The 24,042-nt window shown below is 39.2% G+C and overlaps 1 protein-coding gene across 12 annotated transcripts in view; it reads right to left on the minus strand.

Annotated features, from left to right (window-relative positions):
• sox5 (SRY-box transcription factor 5) overlaps positions 1-24,042 on the minus strand; it is a 259,298-nt gene that overhangs the window by 233,171 nt on the left and 2,085 nt on the right. For 5 of the 12 annotated variants that reach the window (XM_082511978.1, XM_082511986.1, XM_082511976.1 and 2 more), the window contains exon 1: positions 17,649-17,833. The exons of 5 other annotated variants lie outside the window; for them this stretch is intronic. The gene's annotated coding sequence lies outside the window, so the exon portion shown is untranslated. Of the gene's footprint in view, positions 1-17,648; positions 17,875-18,630; positions 18,689-24,042 lie in introns of those variants that run through there. 2 more of the 12 variants (XM_082511973.1, XM_082511981.1) reach the window with 2 other exon arrangements.

The raw sequence follows: 24,042 nt of genomic DNA on the forward strand, positions 1-24,042 counted from the left end.
ACATTAATTATTTTTTTATTACCATTTGTTTGTTATGTACACGCATATAGATTTTTAAGATGCCCACCCTGAAGCATGTATAACTAACTATACACGTAGTTATGTGTTTCATTGTGTTGGCTCACTCCTTTATGGAAAAAAAATGATATGTATGATATTTTTCAGATGTTCTTTTTGTAATAAAGATTATATAAAATAAGGAAGTGTAGATTTTAAGTCTGGAAAATCAACCCATTGCAGATGTGCCTTAAACTTAATTTACTTCTTATGAGTAAGCAGAGCAATCCTTTTGGTCTTACTGTTTATAACATCATTTCTTTAAAGTGTCGAGTCTAATAATATAGCAGAAGGTGGCCTCACCTTGTGATTGACAAGTTGCTGTTATATGACCATGCAAGACCCTCAGTTTAATTCCAACTGTGGGCACTGTAATCTATAGACTTTCTAAGTTCATTTTAGTTTAACTGTAACTGATAAATGAATAGACTTCTTGCAACAGTGAATAATAAAACAACGCTAATTCTCAATCCACTATACAGTGTGCATAAGGCGATAATGTTTCCACATTACTGGATAGAGTTGGTGCTACTTTGGTGTGTGCATGTCAGAATATGTGAATAACAGCAATACAGTGAAGCTCACGATTGAGTCAAGTGATCTGACAGCTGTCAGTTGAACCCATTTCAGCTCAAATACGCACAAACACAGACAAGCATACACACACGTCAATTATGGTGAACTGAGCAGTGGTGAGCTGATTGGGTAATATGTTTACTCCCTGCAGCCACTGTCAGCAACAGACCAACTATACAGTGGACATCACCTGGCACACCAAGAATCAGACAAATGCACAAACATATAGTAATGTGCAGTGTGGTCAGGATGGCAGGATAGTACCACTACCGAAGCTACCAACAAATCGTAAAGAGTATATATAACCACAGATGCAAAGACTGTACCACATGCATATATAGACACATTTACATAGACACCTATTTAATCTCACTTAATAAGGAATTCCATTTGTTGGAGCTGTAGGGTGGCATTAGGGGTGTCACCAGAACTGATAGTTAAGATACCAATAAATATCAGAATTCAAATTAAGTACCACCTCCATGATGCTTCTATGTTCCATACTTGATGGGCCATAATAACGTGATAGCACACTCTGTACATACCGCAGGGGCGTACCAACAGAATTTAAAAAGAAAAAACTAAACTCAAATGGGAAAGACTACGCTGATCGGCTAATTTTCAATTAATTGCCCAGTCATAGTCCACATGCACAGGAACAAAATAAACTACACAAGACAGTGGAAGAGAGTGACCTACGTGCAGTTGCCATGATAGCGCTGCTCCACCTCATTCACAAGACAGACAGTAAAGGTCAGCTATGGAGGAGCTTTCCATTTGTTGGACAACAAATTGTGTGTGTGTGTGTGTGTTGGGGGGGGGGGGGGGGGGGGGGTGCAAAAGGCATCATGTAAATGGTGGTATCATGCTTTTCAGGGCAAGGGAGGAAATTCTTCCAGTGTGCCAAGTACCTAAAAGGACCTCCATCCATTCTGCTACTACAATGTCAGTGGCTTAAAACCACTTTTTAAACAAAAGAGTTTATGTTTAACTAAACTGGACAGGTATTTTGTTTTGGTATTTGGTATCAAGAATCACATAATTCAGCTTGTACTGGTATAGACTACTAAATTCATCATATCGTGACAACACCAAATGACATGGCTACAGCGCTGTGATTTTCAAGCATCCATGGCAGCAGCACATGGAGGCTCTACTTACACAACAATGCTTCATGATTGTTATGGCCCTGTCCATAATCTGTTTTGGTGGCTGTTGTTGTCTGTGTCTTTAAGTCTTTGCAGGCCCCGGAGTGGATGAGCTGACGGCTGCTGATTGGTCCCCTGGTCATGTGGTCTCCTTCAAAATCCCTCACCAGCAGTTGTCCCGGGGCAGCCACTGACAGCAGCAGCAGACCTGACCCTGGCCTCCAAAACCTGAGACATTTGTGCCTGTGACTTTGTGCGACTTTCTGAGTTCTGTATATAGTGTGTACATTAGTTTTCATTGTCAATAGCACTGGGACAGAAGGGGTGAGCTGCCTTATTGTTTTCCTTGCACTGTTTTCTCCTGTTTATTTCAGTTAGGGAGTTAGGTGTAGCGCTTGTCTTTTGTGATGTTTGATTTCACATAGGGTTTTAGATAGCACCTCCTCCTGACTTAGCTTGTTTTGTTTGTTATTTTGGCCTTTGTTCACCCCGGAGCTTCATTTTTGCAGTGTAGAAAAATAAACCACCATTCACTAAGAAATTGGTTTTCCCTCTGTGTATGGTTTTGGGGACCAGGGCGGGGCAATCTTTTCAAACTTATGTTGCGTTCCTGTACCCCTAGACTGGGGCGTAACAATGATAAATATTCATGGTTAACGCTAACATGCTGATGCTAACAATGTAGATCGTTTACTTTTGTTGCCCCCCGAGAGATAAAACTTTGAGGTATCAGTTCAAGATTCTGGATTTCGCTCCTTATTGGAGGAATTTACATAACAATGTGCTGCACCCATGGTGTGCTGATGAAAGAAGTTTGAAATCTGAGTAGTGACGCTCTTGTTAGCAGTAGCTGCTACAGTCAGAAATTTGTTGATGCACATGTCTGTGACTGAATTACCACCACAGACCATAAAGTATTTGCATACAGATAAGCTTAACTCCAACAATTGTTATGCATCGTTATTACTGGCTCAAAAAACCTTTTTCTCATTTTTAAAAATACAGTTACTGATACGGTATACTGGCTCATGCAATATTACTGCAATTCCTTTCTTCTCTATGACTGCTGAAGAGTTGCTCTGAATACTACAGGCTAGGAGCTAAGCAGACAGTAAGACACAGGAGCATCTAGAACTTTAAAGCAAATTTTAAATATTGAAATAAATCAACCCTCTTTTATCAAAGACTAACAAATTAAACTGGATTAGCAAAAATATGACTTGGAGAGAGCCCTGTTGTTTACAATTTTAAACAAAGCATAAAGTTTGGACGGCAAACCAAGAAGTAACATTTTGACTTGATGTTGTCACTTGCCTAAATTAAAGGTCAGTGGATCAGCAAAGTCAGGGCCTCTATACCCTGGGGTCTGGACATATCTGCACCAACTATCTGTGCTATCAATGTAATAACTGTTTACATATTTCTGTGTGAACCAAAATGTTCAGAAGATTAACTGACAGAAATAGTGAATTATTTTACACCAGCTATTATTATCAACTGAGTGAAACTGCAGGTGCTGAGCCAGGAGAGAATAACAAAACAAGTTATGATTGAAGTCTTCAAGTTCAAGGCCCAAACAAAGAAGTCAGAAACTCTGAATCCATGTCTATCAACATCAACTGAAAATCAATCCAACGCTAGATAATGACTATTTTAGTACAGATATGAAATATTATTAAAACTAACAAACTGATCTGCAACATGAACGAAGTAAAAAGAGGAAAGAGGGAGATAACAACAGTTCATGTGAAGCAGGAACACTGGACCACACCAATAAAACCACACACATCAGAGACAGAAAGGACAAACGAGAAGAAAGGAGCAACACAGGAAGAATTAAGAGGATGTAGGCAATAAAACAAAAGACCAAAAGACTTTAAGAGACAACAAGCGATAGATGGAGACAAAGTGATAAAGAGTGTGTGTGCGCATGTGTGTATTCATTATAAAAGTGTTCAAATTGTCTTGGCGTCCTATCAGGTGGCATCAAACCCATGCGCGATCTGGAGGGGGAACTACAAAGTGGATCCTGGGGCCTGCAGAAAGAAGCCTTTTTGATCGCGCTAATTAAAAGCCATTTTGTTTAAAACAAACAGACACAAGTCTAATTGGCTCTTTTCCATAAGAAAGGGAAGGATGCTGAAAGTGGAAGAACGCATGAAGGAGGGAGGATGTGTGTGTTTCTGTACGTGAGGTAGAACTGGATCAGAGGGAAGCTGTGCTCGGCTGGCACATTCACTGCTTCAGACACACAAGCATACGTAAACAAGGAAGCACACTTTTTTTATTCTTTTCTTTTTTCTTTTTTTTTTTAATGTAACCCACTACTAAGTATTCCCTAAACATAAAGTAAGACAGGAATGCAAGTCTGTAAGGGGATAACAGGTGGAGATGCGGACAGTTAAAACGCACACAGACACAAATCCAAACAGGCAAAACATTTCAAAGAAAACTGCACGTCTAACTCCACCACACAGTCTATTAAACATCAGCTATTAGTGCCATTACTGTTTCTACAGCACATAACATCTTGTCAGCTTTCATTCATTTGACTGTTTTTCTTCAAAAATCACAGAAAAGTCAACTGGATTATAATAATTTTTCACTACTTTTATAATAACGGTGAGAACGGGACATTCACTCAATGCTCATGGATTGAACACTGTGTCAGGTAAAAATTTGCATGTGCTAAAATTTGAATATTTTCAGTAGGATGCACCTTAAATTAGTCCATGATATGAAGATGTTGTGTAACAGCAAGGTCAAAAGTCAGACAAATGGCTTTTTAGAAAGTCAAAAAAAATGAACAGGTGTATGTATATTTTAACTCCACCACATTATAAATGGTAACGCTGAAATCTAACACACAAAGCTGTTCCTTTCCAAACTGTCAATCGTTAAATTGGACTAGAGGTAAATAGTTTCTGTTACGTTGCTTGTCAACATCACAGCAGATTAAAAATCCCTGAGGAGCGCAGTATGGATACACTGAACATATGAGGGTACATACACGCACACCTGGGTCTGAAAATGGAACATATTGTCTCCCTCCATCTCTGAGTCATCAAATCATGGCCTGCAGCTCCTGTGGTCGATTTCATGTTGTTCTCCTAAGTGTGACTGAACTTAACTGAGCTGAGCTAGACTACAGTCTGAATGATGCTGGACCTGACTACTGACTGGGTCCAACTAACCCAACATAGAGACAGTCTTATTTAACTGCTGCAATCATGCTAAAGGAGCTTTTTATTTCAGGAATGCCACAGACACGTGCCTAAGTGTTCAGGGCTTGGCAGAATAAAGTTGTGAGACTTAAGTATTCCTGCTTTCATTTTATACACATAACCACAATACATGTCACACGCACACAAATAAGTGACACCCAAAGACTGTTTGCATCCTGAGAGATGTAGGAGATTTTACATTTTTTTCATAATGTGTCTTTACAGATTTGCCTGTAAAATGAAATGCAACATGGAATGTCATCACACACTTCCGCTTTGTCTGCATCTTTAAATATCACACACAATGCAGAGGCTTCAGTCGACCCATCTACTGTTGACTGAAGCTCCATTCTTAAGGAAGGGAAACGAGGAGAAATGTTTGAGGTAATTTGAGGTCAAATTACATAAGAACTGGGCTAAAAATCAGTGGCAACTGGTCTTTTGGTGTAGTGGTTTCTGGTTCAAATCTCCATCAGACATAACTGACTGCTTACAGCTATCTGAGTCATCTGCAAAAAAGCAAAGATGAAATCTTAGGCCACCAAAGTGGAGACTCTCTACCACCTGGCACAGATATTCCACCAATAAAAATTATGAGCAGAATCGTGACAAACTGCACACCTGGGGAAAACCAACACTCACCGGAAACAAACATCCACTGACTTACTGCAGGAGGCAAAAGCCATATATGCTGTTCTGTTTATGTTTGCATGTTTTAATAAATCCTTGCACATATTCCCCCTTTTTGCAGTGAAATATAAAGAAATTAGAAGTGGTTTGAGACTTTTGATCAGTTTTCTACCATCGCACACTTTCTCTAGGCATAAATTGTACACAAGGAAAAACTGCCTCTCTGACATCACAAAAACAAGTTACAGAAAAACACACAGCAAACATATTCCTCACACACGACTCACAAAAGTTTCACAATCTCACACGATTATGTTCACAACTATAGCAACAGAGAAATGGGCCGCTTGAAAGGCAGAGGCAATAGAGGCCAATTTTAACAACGCACACAATACACTACATTAGAGTAGCACTTCCCAGTCTTACCGCAACACAAACATTCACTTATCTATATGATAATAGGAGGGCGCAGAGCTCAATGTGACAACAAGAGAGAAACGCAGCACAATGCCAAGCAACGCCTGTAGACAGAAGGATGTGAGATGTAATCTTCTCCAAAGAGAACAAGAGTAAGAGGGAAGAGAAAAGAGGGAGATACACGTCTTTATATGCAATACAGAGTAGGGTCTGTTGACAATGAAGCTGTCAAGGAAAAAAAAAGTGTAGACAACAGGCTGTTGTTTGGGGAGGAGTATCTTTAGAGGAGAAATTGATGTTGGAAAGGGGATGAAATACAGGGAGAACTGTGATACAGGAAGCTCTGACAGCTTTTACAATTGCAACTGGTGAGTGTAAATAAAGTATGATTCTACACCTGACACACGTACAATGTCTCTCTTATATCTAATGTACGTTTGAACTGCTCTAGGTGAAGCATAAAGTGGAAAAAATAATGCGAAGGAGGATGTTTCTATCTTACCTGTGTGGCGTTTTTATGTATGAGCGTGCAAGCTTAAATGCAAACCATGCTTGTTGAACTTCAAATGAACAGCTCATAATTCTGGAGAAGTGCTTATTCGTTACCTTTGACGAAAAATTAGATAAGATCCATTAATAAGTGAGGAGTAACGACATGTTTAGCAGATTACAATTTAAAGACTGTGTGTGTGTTGATGACAGACTAACTAGTATTTGGTCAAATGTTTTAACTAGTTTCTTAAAACGTTTTTCCACCGTGTAGCTTCATGCACAATTTCTATCCACTGTGTAATCTCGTGGCACTGGGACGGCTGGCAGCCTTAACCCAATTTCCCTCGGGATGAATGAAGTATGATCAATCAATCTTCCTGCCATATTAAGTGTACCTATCAGTTGCTTGGTTGGCAGTGCTTGGTTATCTACTCTTGGGTCACACATCACCAGCTTCCAGCATCTCCTCCTCGTTGACAGTGTGTTTTTGCCTCAAGTGGTGAAGCATGTTTGTTGTTCCTGCCTTTAGCAGGAAATGTTTAGTCGCATATTTTGCAAAGTACTGTTCTTTGTTGGAGGTTGCTCCCCTTTTTACGCACGAAATCTTCATCAGAGGCTGAGATGCTATTTTTGCTCTCATATTTCTGAGATTGTACCACTGCTGTACACGGAAGGGAACGTCAATGCATGACTTCCCTACATCATTGCTTCAAGATATGACACTTGTTTAAACGGTATATATATTTATACTGGTATTATCACAGATGATGAGGCACAAATCTACCTGAAACATTCTGAAAACTGCACTGAGGTACTTATAGTCTACAGACATAATAATTTCTTGAGAAACTGGCTAGATAAATAATGGAAAATTGACTGAGGGGAATTAATTTATCTATTTTAAGTGGATCAATCAAGACTTGTGATTATCAGTTTACATTCATGCATACACACTTCTGTGATAGTTTCATTTGCATGTGATGCAACCTCTTAGGAAATGCAACCAAGTGTAAATAGCTATATCTGGTAGAAATATAACATGTAAAAATGGAACTCAATATAAACATGAAATACTGACTTGTGCAAAGATGTTTCTTTCAAATAACATGCAATACGTAACAGGCTGTGACTGTACCTAGCCTCTTCCTAGTAGTAATGCTAGCCTAAGAGCCAGTAGTTCTGGATAATTCAAATTAACTCAGTTGCTTCCAAAGTCTTCCATCTTTTTACCCTGCAGTGATTTCTTCTGTGGTAACTGTTGTTCAAAGTTTATTAGCTCCAACTCCATCATGGTCAGCTCAGTCTTAGTCTGAAATACAGAGTTAATTTTATTTCCTAATAAAAATGATCAGTAAAATAATCAGGAGATCAACAAATAATAAAAAGCGATCCAGCACGGGTGCCCTTCTTCATGTCCCGGATGGAAGGACCCTCACTCTACCCCCACGACAATTACCACCCATGGCGCATGGCAAAAGAGCTTTCTTACCCCTTTCATCATTTTTCATCTTCTGATGTTTTGCCATGTTTAGTGGTAGTGGTAGTGGGGGGCCTAGCTAGATAATGAGATAACATGATAGAATAAAAAAGGTTCTGAATTACAGTGGAGCAAAAGACCATGCTTTCAGCCACCACGAAAACCAATAAAAACTTATTTTTGTAAAATGAGTCACAAAACTTTCACAAATACGTATTTTTTTTGCCTATAATACAGTCGAGGTCCTTTTGGATTCCCCCTGTTTCTGGTATATGCAAATCTGGGCAGATATTTTTCCTGTCATGCTAAGCTAGGCTAAAAAAGCCCTGATGTTCCAATTCCTGCTCTCTACTTAACAGAGATTGCATTGATCTGCTCATCTCAGCACTTTCTCCAAAATACTGAACTTTTCCTCTCACGCTAGCCTGCGTGTGACAGGACAACAAATAATCAGAAAGAAAGAAAGAGGGGAAGAAAAGAGCAAGAGAAATCACAAAGGAATTACACTTTCTCCTGGCTCATATGATCTATTATTAATCCAATTTTGCACGGACTCTTAAATTTTTGGGGGGGAGAAAAATCACATTGAGCAAATTAATGAGGTAAACGTAATGATCTGAGATGATCAAAGGATATCAGTGTTGGGCAAAGTATAGCCACCAATTAGTAAAACAAGCGCAGGAAAGGGACTAAAATATGCACCAACGCTCCTGATGAAAAGACGGGGTCAGAGAGAATGGACTAATTTCACAAATGAAACGACGTACAGCAAGACAGGCCCGCGTGTGTGTGTGTGTTCCAGAAGGAGGGGTGTGTGTGTATGCGGGTCATGTTTGGATTCCCCCTGGGTCTACAAGCAGAGAGAGTAAGAGAGGTCCCACAAGAGGAGCAGGAGAGGAGCTGGCTTTACTTTGATAACAATAATAAGGTAGTTCTCCCTCACTCTCTCTCTCTTTTTTTATTTATTTATCCAGCTTTGGCACAATGTGTACTGCCGCTCTCGTTTGATCCATGAAAGAAGCTTGTTATGTTTTTCTTTCCCCCCCACCCTTTTTTTTTGAAGAGTTTGATGCACAAAGGAACAGGAGAGTGGAAAAAAAAAAACTTTGGAAATAGGCGCCCTCTGTCCGAATTGGACTTCGGTTCGTTAGGAAGGCCTCAAGAGGTGTACTTCTTTTTGTTGGCTTTTGTTTTGTATATTTCTGGATTTCGCTTTTTTTTTTTTTTTTGAAGGGGTGAGAGTTGCTTGACCTTCTGAATAAGTGTCTGCAGAAACTAGTTGCAGGGGATCTTATACCCGGTTTCAGTTCCATATTTTTATTCTTCGGCTCAACTAGCTTACTTTGCATGAGTGACATTTCAAAATAACTGTTTTTCTTGCACTTGGCTTTAGCTCCTCTTTCTTTAAGCTAACTTCACTCAGGATGGATGGATGAGTTGTGCATATAAAGTTGATTCTGCATGTAATGGTGCACTTAACAATATAATGGTAGCTGTAAGGAAAAGATGGATGACGAGACAGAGGTTATGCACCACTTCACAGTTGTTGCCAGTGAAACAGCACTACAGTAAGTCAAATTTAAGGTCACTTACAGACAGCAAAAAATGACCTAGTGTATAGTAATTCTTAATCCTTCAAGTGCATCAGCTAAAGAACTAAAACAATATAAAACGTTAACATTTGCCCAATTTTTTTTTTTTTTTTAAATTATAGTAAAGTGTAAAATGCCTAAAAACTCTTTAATATGTGCCTTACAGTTTCTACTATAAGCTTTTAACATTTGCCAACTAGATTATCATTTATTGGACGAAGGGTGGGTATCATCCTAATGCCCTTAAGGGGTCTTCAGAGATCTGCTCAATGTTAAAGACTTTAAAAAAAGGGTTAAAATTTTTATTGATGGTGTTGATTCCCAAAACAGAACAACCCCATAATCTGTCTCTGCTCCACATTGTACTAATCAATCAATCTTGCTCAATCTATTTAGTCCGGTCTCCTGGTCCATAGAAACAAGACAAGCAAACAGCAAAAGACAGCAAAAAAATATATATATTTGCTATGTCAGTGATGTAAAGTACAAAACTTCGATTTAATTATGCCAAAAATGTTAAAAGTTGAAATTCAATCATAACTGAAGCTCCCAAGGCCATAAATGACAGATAAAATGAAATCTAAGTGGTTTTCTGGTATATGGAATGAGAGAGTTAATGTCTACTTCGTGAACAATGACCAACCTTCACAAACACACACAGACACCGTAAGTGCCATCGAAAAACCCCCAAAGATATTTCTAAGCTCATGGAATGAGCTAACAGTCTGACTCTTCTCCCTTCCTGCTTCAAACATATCTTCCATTTCATTCCACACACCTCCACAGATCATGTGTTCGACTGTCCCTTTCCGTTTCATCTTTTAAAGTCAAATATTATAATTGCTCCACTGGGAACAAAAGTACACAACACATTTCTCACTTTAATAACAATGGATCATTTTATGCTTTTAATAAAAAATTAAAAAATAAAAACATAGGAGGTAGCGGAGAGGAGCAGATAAGACAAAAATTTGAATTTTAATCTTAACCTTGGAAAAAAGAAAGACCGGTGGGGAGTAAGGAGGGGCGTATTTCGCTGCCATCCTAATTTTTTATTCTTGGCTCATGTATCTTACTAAGTGCAATAATCCTTTCTGTCATCGTTGTATTTTTACTCAGTTGTATATAGTATTTGTATTCTATTTTTATCTTATTGTATATTTATTTTATTCTACTGTATATAGTATTTTATTTTATTCTATTCTGTACAGTTGTGTAATGTATTTATTCTTATTGTATTCTAATTTTTGCCTCATAACTTTTGCACTGTCCACTTCCTGCTGTGACAAAACAAATTTCCCACGTGTGGGACTAATAAAGGTTATCTTATCTTATCTTATCTTATCTTATCTCTCTAAGCCTTTGTATGTCTACATGCTGGACTGAGATGCTGGTAGGACAAGTCACTTAAGCCCATTACTCTAATAATTTATATGTCTTGGCAGCACATTCCTCAACCGCATTCAAAGCCTACAGATACATAAAAAAGACATCTGTTTGAGAGAAAAAACAGAAATATCAGCTAAAGCGAAAAACACAGCGATTCAGTCTGCAAAGGTGGACTTGTTTGAGGTTCACTGATAAGGCCAATGATAAAACTTATAACTCTCAATATAAAAAATAATGATAATAATAATAAATAAAGCAATGAAGACACAATCAAATCAATGTCAGAGGGGAAAAAAAGAAAGTTAGCTGGCAAACTCACAGTAAAAATCACAAATTGCTGGGCATTTAAAAATTCCAACAAATAAGAGCTTGACTGATATCTCATATCAATGCAGATATCTGGCGATCTAAAAATCCAATATTTCCATATATCAGATGATATTTTTATTGCTTTTGGGGCAACCCTACCTTCCTTCTGTGGTAGAACACAAGTAAAACATAACATATCTAACTCTGCACTGTTTGCAATCAACATCACCGTTACCTTACTTGGTCATGCTGCCCACAGTATATATATTATTTTCCTCATCATTTGTGGACGACTCCTTCACTGCTGCTATCCCTGCTTTTCGCATTACCTTTCCCCCAGCCTGACTACGTCATCATTTTGGTAGTCTGCTGATGTCTCTTATTCTCCCAAGAGAATTCTCATTTCATTCTTATTCTCATTATTCTCATTAAACTGTTCTAAATTTTCACGGTTTTCAGATTTTTAAAAAACTAAACCTATTTTGGCTGCTCCTCTTTTCACAAGGGATCACCACAGAAGATGGATCTACATGTTTGATGTGGGAGACTTTTATACCAGTAGCCCTTCCTGATGTAACCCTCCAAGGAACTTATCCTAGGTTCATTGGCATATTAGCCAAATGCGCTGATCACCAGACTATGAAGCCACTGTTTTCTGACTTTTAAAACAATCAACTTTTCTTTTCTTTTCTTTAAATTGGGATTCATTTTACATTTGGGATTTTTTTGTCATTTCACCTTTAATCTTCTAGTAAATTAGTCACCAGAAAAATACCTTAACGGCAACACAACTACTGTTGGCAACTGAAAAAAATTAAGTTTATTTAAACAAATTGTTCAGCTGCTCCTGAAATCCACTTGCTCAACATGTTCTTACTGTTGGAATTCATAGGCTCACTTTTTCTTACAAATTTATGAAGCCTTCAAATAGGGCTGTGCAATATGACCAAAACCTCATATCCCAATATAAACATTTATCGTCTTGACAACAATATATATCACAAACATTTTATGTTTCTGTAAATTCTGTGAATCTTGAGCAACTGGACTTGCATGAAGTGTTTTCAGCTGGGCGTCGTGTAACCGGAGTCGAGTGTTTTGACCGATGCATGAAACTATACATTTTTAAGCATAAGTTGTAACGGCTGCCGTTTTCTTTGTGAGGATTTATTACACGGCGTGCTGCGGGGAAAAGCCTGTTCTAACGTTTGAGTCTAAGCTTTATTTGGAGCACATTGTAGCATCCCTGGCTGAATGATGGTCTCTTATACTGATGCTTCACAGAGGTTTTATTGGAAATGTCTTTATTGAAACATTCAGTGAAGACACCGTAAGAGCTAGGAGCAAAACAAAACCAGCAATATTAATACCATAACATCAAAGGAAACAAATTTCTCCTGCTCACATATAGCATATACATCAAATTTACATCACTCAATTCATTATATCACCTCACTAACTTACAACTACACAAAGGTCAAGGTAAACAATATAAACTCTATTAAACGACATTTTGATTGCATGTAACTTATTCCGTTAAAGGAAACATTAACAACCCTTGTGCCACTGTCAGCCAGGTACTAATTGGCAAAGTAAACGTACATATTTTTCACTTTAAGGCATACCATTTACCATATCCTAAAAGAAACGTTAATGACAGCCCTTTAACGGTTTTGTGCCAGTTTCCTGTTTCAAAATAAAAGCATGGATTTCAAAATAAAACCGAAGTGCCTTTCAAACAAACATAAAAAATATTTACCAAATTTAAAGGTCATTTACACACGTGACGGCTCTTTTTTTGTATCACATCCATAAACTCTCTCCATACTCTTTCACGTGATTCTTACGTAGGCGGTAGAAAAGGTTTCCCGTGTTTGATTCTGAGGTAGGGACCAGTTTCCTCCAAAATTTGCATAGTACAGTTTTCTGATCGGTGTCAGACTTTTCATAACCAAACCATGTCCATGCTACAGAGGTAGCCCCATGTTCGGGAGCAAGGTCCTCAATTTGTTTTGACTGGCCTGTTTGTCATTATTTCAGTTTATTTTGAAAAATCTCAACAGGATCTTCAGCTTTATTGTGAAAGGCTTATGTGGAAACTAAACAAGCGGACGGCGGAGCCACTAGTTGTGTTTACCATCGTTGTTGCTAACGACAAAGAGTAAAAACAGTTGCTTATTCGTCTGTAGTGTGGTTATTATAAATATAAGAGAAAAAGAGAACTTCAAGAAATTAATATACCCACTACAGTGACCATCAAAAAAATATATATATATTGCCGTAAACAGTTTATTTTGCGACACCACAAAACAAACGATAGCATAATATAAAACGATAGCCGTTTTCATATCGTCATCCGATATATATCGTTATATCGAACAGCCCTACCTTCAAACAACCTTCAACCTGACATGGATCAGACAGTGACTGTCCCTATTTGTACAATTCATCATAAAAACCACCCAGTACTGGGCAGGGCTGGGAGGCAGTGATGCTCAGATTTTTATGTACTATCAAATTGAAGTTCATTAAACTTTCATTGCATGTGTTTATTATTTTCATTTTGGCCAAATTTATAAATTGGCTAAAGTGATGTTTAGGGAAATAAGATGCATTTCACAAACCCCATTAACCACATTTGTGGATTATAAACTTAAACTAACCAAATTTTTTATTGTATTCTCCAAACTGATAATAGCACAAGCATTTAAGAACTACAAAGTGCAATTACTGCACAGCCATATCTCTCAGTGAGCTAAGAATATGGACAGTCATTCAAAGATAACACACTTACTGGAAGTTACTTGGAAGGTGTTTAATGAATAATTACTGTAACCAAACAAAGCTCCACTTCAAATGCCTGCTGTCTGTTCCAATTTACACTCAGCTGTTATATTTCATTAGTCTACAAGTCACACAAACATACTCTGATAGCGAAAGAAGAGAGGGATATGCTCCAGCAAGTCACCACATGTTGGGGGATTTGTTTACAGCTTCCTGTCTTGTAAGAGATCAACACCCCGTTAAATCAGTGACACTCAAACGTGCAGCTTCTTCACCTGAGCCCTAACCTCATATGCGTGTGCACAAAAATCCGTGTGTGCGTGTGTGTGTGAGAGAGAAAGAGCGGGACCATGACCGAGGGAGAAAGAGCACCTCATCAGTCGCATTGGGAAAATACCATTCAGAGACTGACAGATGTCTCTCTCCGTCTGACTCTTACCTGCATCTAACAATGTGTCTCGCTCCGTGGGCCTGGGGACATGCATACACCCACGTTGACACACATGCACAACAATGTAACAAACAAACTCAGTGTGCCTGTCTGTGCGTGTGTGTGTATTTCTGTGTACAGTACATGTTTGTGTTTTCATCACTGTCTAAAACAGAGCGGAAACCAATCCCTGATGCTACGGACAGATAACAATATCCACCGCTGCCAAGCTCCCACAATAACAACTGGGAGCGCAGCAGCAACTGATACTGTAGGACTGTAAATAGCAGACGCACTTCACATTCGGTGCAGATACAGTATCACTCAGCAATGACTGCAATTGGTTGTTCAAATAAAACAAGCACAGAGGGTGCAGGGAACTCTGAATACAGAATAGCACAGAAAAGAATAGCCTAATAATAAAATCCACAGCTCTGATGGCAATATGTCAGAAATAAAAATACAGCTGCTTTATCCGTCATTTGTCATGTACTATAGATGATGAAGTCAGATCTTGCTAATGGAGAAAAATGGTTTTACCTCAGTAATCTTTAGTAGCTCAGTTATACTAATAGTGTCAGACGAGACTGGATGGTAAAAGAATGAGCTTTGCAGTCTGCTTTAGAAGTAAAAACGTAGATCACACAGAAGCACAATCCCTGAACCAACAGAACACTGTTTTATGGCAGAATCTCTTTACACCTGAGCAGCTTTGACTTTTACCGCCTCTCATTCTTTAAGTCTCTTAAAGAACGACGGATAGGGGAAGATGCTGACCCTAAAATTACACAGTCACTGACACAGCACCACATGCAATAAAGGGAGGCTTTACCCTGCAGGATGCCGAGGCAAGTAAGGCACAGATAAAGTGCAAACAAATAACAAAAGCTACATCTCAGACCTCATTTAATATGTTATATGTTAAAGTTCATGACAAGATATTTAGAAAAAGACTGAACAAGTACAGCTTGTTTGGAAGGGTTGCCAGGGGAAAGCCTTGTCCCTCTAAAAATAAAACACGGCAGCACCACTTAGGTTTGGAAAGTTGCATCTGACCAAACCACAAGAGCTCTGGAAAGATCGCTCTGGACCAAGGTGGAGATGTTTACCCATTAAGCAAAGCAATTCACAGCAAATCAGCACAAACACTTCGTACCAACATCAAGCATGGTGGTAGTGGGGTGATGATTTGGACTTAGGCACCTTGCAGTCAGTGAATCAAACTCCTCTAATGGTGTTAGTGAAGTATTGTAGGAGTGATGTAACTCTTTGGAGGTGAAATTACAAAACAATGCAGACACATACACATGAAAGTTAGGTGTACCACAACTCATTTTCACAGGGATTTATTATTTATCCAAAAAACTATTTTGCTTGTTATTGGCTTAAGTGAGAGTGGTAAAAGGTCGCGTAACCTGAGGTCGCTACTGATGGTCAGGGTTTTAATCTGAACATAAAATTTCCACCGATCTTCATCTGCTTATCCCATTCAGAGTTGTGGAGGCCTGGAGCCTATCCAAACTGTCATAGGGTGAAAAGAGGCATACAGCCTGGACAAGTCACCAATCGATCGTAAGGCTAATGCACAGAGACAGACAACCATTCATGTGACAAATTTAGAATCACCTCATCCATGTGTTTGGACTGTGGGAGTATCCGGTGAGAACTTACGCAGACCCATGGAGAGCATGCAAATTCCCCACAGAGCGGCCCCAAGCAGGATTTGAGCCCAGGACCTTCTTGCTGTGAAACAACACTAAAAACCAGCCAAAACTAGAAAGCCAAGCTATCTCACTGTGATTAAGACAATTTTAATACTGAATAAAGATGCCCCTCAATCACTGTCTTGTAGATAATCGTGTTACTATAATTGTCCTAATTTGAAAGCTTTGACATTAGCACAAGTCCTGTTCTAAACTATTTTCCCTGCTGCCCTTCATTCTGTAAGCCTATGGAGTTTGATTAAAGCCATTAAAGTGGATGCATAATTTAGACGAACATGGCAACCAAACCAAATGACAAACTCAGCTAATTCTGTTATAGCAAAATTACTGATAGCATCTTCTCTGATGTGGACATCGGGTCAGCTGGAGGCGCAGTCGAAGATTGCAGCGGTCCCAGATCAGATGTACACACTGGAACTCTTTCCCATGTTGCTTGTCTGTGTTTATTGTGTTATGGTGTGTTGATATCTGTGCATTCCTGTATTATCCTTTTGTGTTACACATTTCGATGTTTCTTTTTCCTCGCTACCTAGCCTGACCTGTCTCCCCAATGTGATGTTTGTGTATTGTATGTACGGTCGGCAAGGTCTGTCATCTCTGTTGTGGGCAAAAGACCTGCAACTGACAAATAAAACACATCTCATCTCTCATCTCATTTCTAGGAAATGAGAAGCAGCCATAAAAAAAGTAAAATAAACCCAAAATATTCTGATGAAAACCTTGAACAATTACAGATGCAACTGAAGCTGATTCCCTGCAAATGCAGAACGGTTTTCTTTGTTCACCAAAGAAAAACACAAATGTGCACCTCATGCACGTGTAATTTTCTAAATCCAGTATAAGCACAGCCCTTTAAAAAAAGTTTTCCACATGCTTGCTAATAGATACTTAAGAGATCCAGTTAATCCCACACAGACCCACAGTGTCAACAAAAACAAAAGCCACGGGCAAAATGTAAGTATCTATAGAAACATTACAGCATTAGAGAACTACCGCTCTCTCTCCTCAGCTCGTCCACCATCCCTCTCCTGCTTTTTGAGAGGCAGGGCGGTGATTGGCGGAAAAAAGCCTCCCTCAATCCAATCCCTAATCCCCAGCAGGCTTTTAAAACATATGACTGGAGGAGGACCAGCGGCGGCTCTCTCACGCTGTCCTCTTCCAAGCGATATTTTCTCTGTGCTATAGCTGCAACAGAAGCAGCCGTCACAGAAGAAGCGAAGAGAAGCTGTGCGGTGGGGGTTTAAAAATTTAAAAAGGTGCTCATCCACGACCGTGTACCCTGTTCTGCATGCTCTGAGTCTTGGAGAGCAAAGTCGCACTGCCAGGCTGCCCTTGTTGCCTTCGCTTCTGCAACTTTGACTGCATGGTGGGAGGTATCCCTAGCTCTTTAACGACTTACCGGATGCTGCGCTGCTGAGGAGCCCGTCTTTCCTGTGACTCCCGTTCTCCACTGGTCTCTCTCACTGAAAGACAGGGAGGTGATGGAGGTCGGTAGAGGGGGAAGACTGCCGCCGCTGCTGCTGCTGGTGATGGTGGTTTGGGTGCTCACATTGATTTGTGTCACTTCTCTGTCTCTCTCTCCCTCTTGCCACACCACCTCTTTTCCACTCTCTCTCTTCACTTCACTTCACATTACACACACATGCATGCACACATACAGGACAAGATTTGGGCAAATTACACAAAGCTGAGACACTAAGGGCAGGAGAAGTCAATTTGTTTCCTCTTCACAATAGCTACTCCTCAAGTCAAGACATTTCTCTTACCAAGAACAAACTATTAAAAGTCTACAACTGATGTGTAACCAGAAGGTAAAATCTAAAACACATGAGGTAAAATCTGACCTGAAGCTGTAGACTGTCAAGAGGAATAACTTTGAATGTGCCACTATCATAAGTTGTAAAACACTTCAAAACCACAAGCTTTATATTCCATCTGCCTTAGAACCAGGTTTCTGCCAACTACAGTAAGTAGGCTCCTTTGAATGACTACCAGGCTAGCAAATAATACCAATTTTAAATGCTGCCTTGTAGTAGGTGGGTTTACTCAAAAAAAAAAAAACCCAGACGTGTAATGTAAAATCCTCAGTGTCACCTGCCCTGCACTAAACTGCGAGGGAGAAACCACACCTTGAGCCGGAATAGTTGCAGTCAGTCATTTAAATGATTTGGTGACGTTTACATTTAGCCCGAGGCTAAACTTTGGCCTACAATGAAAGCAAGCTAGTCCAAAACTGGGATATTTTAGCTTAAAGGCAGTTGTGGCTACTATTTCTTTTTTTAGTACGTCTACTGCTATCGAAGTATAATGGTTAACTTTCAGAATAAAACACTCACCCTTCGGCCGCAGAAAAAAAAGAAAAAGATCTTTTTTTCACACACCTGTTAAGCTCGCGAGGACCTTGACTAAACTGTCTAATTTGCATACATTGCAGTGCCCCCCTCCTTCTTCCCCATTGGTCCAAACCGCTCTTTCCTAGTTCACTCATTGGCTGATTTAATTCAGATTTTTCATTTTTAAAAATGACATCGCATACTTAATTTAACTTGAACTTGAACATTGGAAACTAAGTAAATTTGGCAGGTGGTAAATATTGGGGGTTTTCTTATATGTTACGTAGCCTTTTTTATGTGGTGCCGAAATTAATTAAAAACTGGTCCTCATCCAGACTGCGAAAATTCACATGAAGGCCAGAAAAAGGACTCAAAAAGTGGAGAAACGTTTGGCACATGGTTTGTGAAGTAGAAACCAGACAGAAAAATATATCAGATGAAAATAGGCCATGTTTTTGCCTAGATAACCTGTTTGATAAGACAATGGTCTTTGGTTGGAACCATTAGTTCATGTCAATGAAATTGGGACAACTTGTGCATTTATTAGTAGAACCCTGACTTTGATAACTTGTGAAATAAAGCTAATTATTTGTCATACAGTACTGTGTAAAAGTCTCAAGGCAACCTTTATTTCTTCATATTTTGTTTGCAAAGTACCTTCTTGTAAGATTTTTTTTTAATGCTCTTGAGCAATATTTCTCAAGGAATTTTGAAGGGTTTTCAAAGTTTTCCTTTGGACTCATTTTAGATAATTTAGCAAATAGCCAATTTTAAATAGCATCTGTAGACACTTTGTTGCTAGTAGTTTGTTGCAAAAACACATAATTTGTACCAATTTCTTTAGCTGAATCTATGAAAAATACCAAAGATAAGACAATTCGACAGGCATGTGTTTGTGCACCAACATTGTGATTCCCAAATGCATTGAGGGAAAATTTGGCATATATTGGCAGGTTGTCCTTTTAACGCAATTGAGGACACTACATGCGTTCACCATTCAAAGAAGAGCTTTAAATGTTCCTCAGCCTGGAGAACTAATTCTAAAGACCGCGTAAAGAAATTACAAGAAAGCCTGCTAAGGTGATAATACCAAATACTGAATTTCAAACTCATTATAATTGTACAAACTATGGTTAGGGCTTAAAAACTGTATTTTATCTAAGTTTGCACATGTTTCAATCAATCAGTGGATATTGATCACATACTGTGATTTTATTTCACAAAATGACAGCATGAAAACACCCCATGAAGATTCCATATGGGTTCACACTGCTCCCTTTCCTGAAAATCATCAGAAAACATTCAAATAAGAAGAGACTCATGACAAATGCACAAATGGACAAGTCTGATTTAATGTTTGAGCCACAACGTTTTGTGCTATTGTTCAACACTCAGCCAATAACTATAACAATAAATGCATGCTGGGCACAAGTCAAAATTATTCTGCAGCTTTCTAACAGAGTTAGACCACATTTGTGATGCTACATTAACAACTGCATAAGCCGTTAAGTACAATTTTCCTGGATGTTAAAAATCTTGGCACCCACCAGAGCGCTAATGACCATTCACCAAAGGAGAATCACCAGTACTGTGATACAAATATTGCCATTTTTTAGATGTTGAAAACAATTGTGTATAGCCATAAACAACAGGCAAATGTGCTGACTTACATCAGGTAAATTAACACAGACTTGTTTAAACAATATGCATAGCCAGTTGTGCTTAATTCATTTTTACTGATACGCCACCAAATCACAACAAAAATCACTTTAAGGCACTTTATATTCTAAGGCAAAGGCCCTACAATAATAAAGAGAAAATCCAAACAATCAAATAACCTCCTATTAGCAAGCACTCAATGACAGTGGGAAGGAAAAACGTCCTTTTAACAGGAAGAAAACTCTGGCAGAAGCAGTTTCAGGGAAGGGCGCCGATCTGCAATGGCCTGTTGGGGGCTAAAGCACATAATAACTTCCTAAAGACCCATTCTAAGCCAGGAAAAACCCTGCTGTTCTTTTAAAATAGCGCCTTAAGGCAACTGTTCCTGGGATTTGGCTCTATATATAAATAAAATTGAATTGTACTGAATAAAAAACAAAAAACTTCTTTTGAGTAGTTTGGCCCATTTATCTCTTTGTTTATTTTTCTCCAGGAGTGCTTCTGATTGATGTAGGGTCTTTTCTCAATGATGTTTTACTAAGTCGCCCAATCAAAGAACAATATGTAGGCAATGGCATCCCCCTGCTGATACTGATTGAGCTGGGAGCTGCTCAAGACTGGGCACCACAACCAAACAGGCATCAGACACAGGACCTCTTAACCAGGAAGGTAAGCAATGACCGAGCTGTAGCTCAGAGCAAGAAGGTGGAGCCAGCGATAAATAGTCAGTCTTGCCCTGGAGTCTGAGTGAGCAAGGTGCTCACTTGTCATTCACAAATACAGATCAAAATAGGCGGGGGGTGGGGGAGTGGGAAACATCATTTTCAGGTTCTGAAGAAAATTTACTCACACTCAGTGGTTTAAATCACATATTCTTTGCCATTGTCAGACCTCAGCCACTGTAGGTTTCAGGCTATTTTGCACCATTAAAACATGAGTGAGCGGGTATCCTGTGAAAGAATGCCTTTGTCTGCAAATGCACAGCACAGGAAGGACAGGCTGTACAGTACTCATTAAGTCTCTTGAAGTCTTTAACGGTGCTACCAGCCTGCAGCAAAAATCCATTCATAAATTTTCTTCACTCATTTTTGTTAAATCGATAGTAACAGTCTACTGCCACGCTGGAATATTCTTCATCCGGACAAACAATTGTGATGTAAGTTGTTGTTATTGATTTAATCATTAAAAGGATCCAAAAATATATACTTTTTTTCTTAAACATATTTTTGGGATGCAGAGACTTGGAAAAGCTTGGTGATATCATGGTGGAGAGGACCGATCAATAGACACTTTCTGTTGTTTTCTCCTTTATTTGCCAGCCATCTGTAGCTCCCAGATAAGCTTCCCTGTCTTGCACTTAGTAACAGCATATTTTATAAAATATGTTAACATTAAAGCATTTCACATTGATTAGTGGGCACTACCTTTTCCTTTGTGATGGTCACCAGCTGCAAAATGTCTTTTTGCCAAGCTTCTTATTTGCTATCGCATCGCTGTTTGACTCAACCAAAATGATTCACTCTAAATCACTGTTACCTCGCTCTCCATCCATGTATGCTTAGTTGTTTCTAATGTGCGTCCCGCTGCCCACTGTACCTTGTAAATGCCACAGTATGCCTTTGCAGAGGAGAAAGAGGGCTCAGGGGCAATCAGCAGAAGTGTGGGGGCAGAGCGGATTCGCTTCAAAGGCTGTCAAAACTATATTATATGGTTGATCCCTGTCCAATTCACTTTCACAGTTCAATAGCTGCTGTATGTTAAAGCTGAAAAACAAAGACAATCATTGGTGTCTCATCATTTTAAAGTTAGCGCACAAGAGGCTTTTTCTGTGTGTGTTAGAGAGGAGGTTGGGGAGGCGGTCAAACAAGGGAAAGTCTCAGCAGAGTGACCGCATAGGTCAGGTTTGACACACTTTATTATTCATTCACTGTCTGTCCTCAGCTGTGCTTAGCTCATCAGTGTGTGCGCACACACACACGCACACAGAGTTTCCCCTAGGTGCGGCTTTTACTGCACATATGCGCCTGGACGATGCACAAATGTCAAGAGCAATAACTGGGATGTCACTCCAAATTCACTCTCCTCTCTTCAGTGTTTAGCAGCTAGGTAACTCAGGGATCTGTCTTTCTCTCCGTCTCTCTCTCCCATGGTGTGAGTGTGTTTCTACATATGTGTGAGTGTGCCTGCGTGTGCCCTAACGTCTCAAGGTCTATGATGTTTTTGTTTATTCATTTCAGTTCAATTTACCTTCAGGTGCTTCAGGATGACTGCTAAATTATCAATATTATTACAGTATAAACATATAATCATTTCTCTATTTTAAAGATCCCTCGTATCTTTAATATCACACCTGGAAATTTTAACCACCATCATCCTGCAACTCTTTGTCTTCTTAATTTACTACAAGGTGAAAACTGAGATATATTTACTAAGAAAATAGCGCCTCCATTCCTGGAAGATTCCTGGGAACTCGTGGGTGTAGAGCAGGAAGGTCCAACACTTTATTTTAAAACAGTTTATTTGTTCTGTAAGCGTTGATATGATCCTTAAACACCACACCTCTTAGTATTTGTGGGTCAAATTTCCATGTACTCTGATGAATTTAGTTTTTATATTTGTTCTTTACTCTTTGTTTTAATCTTATGACATACTATCAGATTCTCCTGTGACCTAATGCGATCTGATATTACGCTGTCTGTTGACTTACACAGTCTGCATGCCAGCTTTCCTTCTTGTCTTCAATATAGTTGCTCTTTTCCAGTCTTACTGACTAAAGCTCACATGCATTCATACGTTCTTTACACTAAACTCCTGTACAGTGCTTTTCCTCTCACATTCACTCATATGGCAGTGCTGTCTGCACTGGCTGTGTTGCTTTCACGCTGTAGTATGTTTAACCTCTTCATATTTTTCTAAAATTATAGTTCTCTTCCTTTGTTTGATCAGCCAGTCTTCTGCCAGGACTTATCCACGTTCGTGATTGGTCAGATGGTGCCAGCAGCAACCTTTTCATGTGAACACACTCATAATTAAATTAGGAAACCCTACGTTAATTTGACAAGTTGGTAACCAGCTTCATGTGACTGCTTATCGTCAGTGCTGATGTTAGGGTTAGTGAATTCACTTAACAGAAATATACCCCTAGCATGCTGAACTTACTTCATAGTGCAGGCCTCTTGCTACCTGTATTAGCTGGGATAGTCCCAGTACCCACCTTCCTGCAGCCCCATACTGGATTAAGTGTTTTAGAAAATTAAAGGATGGAAATCGCTGCATAAGCTAAGAAATAGTTCCGAAAGCAACAGTTGCATTCACAGACACTGTCACCTTCTCTGTAGCATGACCTGGCATAAAGTGGAAAAATGTCTAAAAATATCACAAATGCGATGGCATACATTGCATAGGGAACTTTTACATTTGTGAAGGTACCAATGCCTTATATACAGGTTTCTGAGCAATGCATGCTATCATCCAATGCTTTCAAGAAGTCATTACTTATTTCAGCAAGACAATGCTAAAACAACTTTTGGAGGTATTCCAACAGCACGGCTCAGAGTTGGGAAGACTAGCAGCTGTCCAGACCTGCCACCGACTGACACTTTAACATATAACGTAATAAAACTCTTCCAGCTGAACTTCCATATAAAATAGGAATGGGAAAATATTTTGCTTTAAAACCTGGCTGCTGATGCAAATACTTACAAACACATACAGAGCGCTGTTAAAAGAAGCTGTGATGACACGGCCCCTTTTTCAAAAGTATGCTACCGGCATAAAATTCAAAAAGAGCAAATAATTAAT

The sequence above is a fragment of the Aulonocara stuartgranti genome (genome assembly GCF_965226115.1).
Source record: "Aulonocara stuartgranti genome assembly, chromosome: 17".
NCBI classification, from domain to species: domain Eukaryota; kingdom Metazoa; phylum Chordata; class Actinopteri; order Cichliformes; family Cichlidae; genus Aulonocara; species Aulonocara stuartgranti.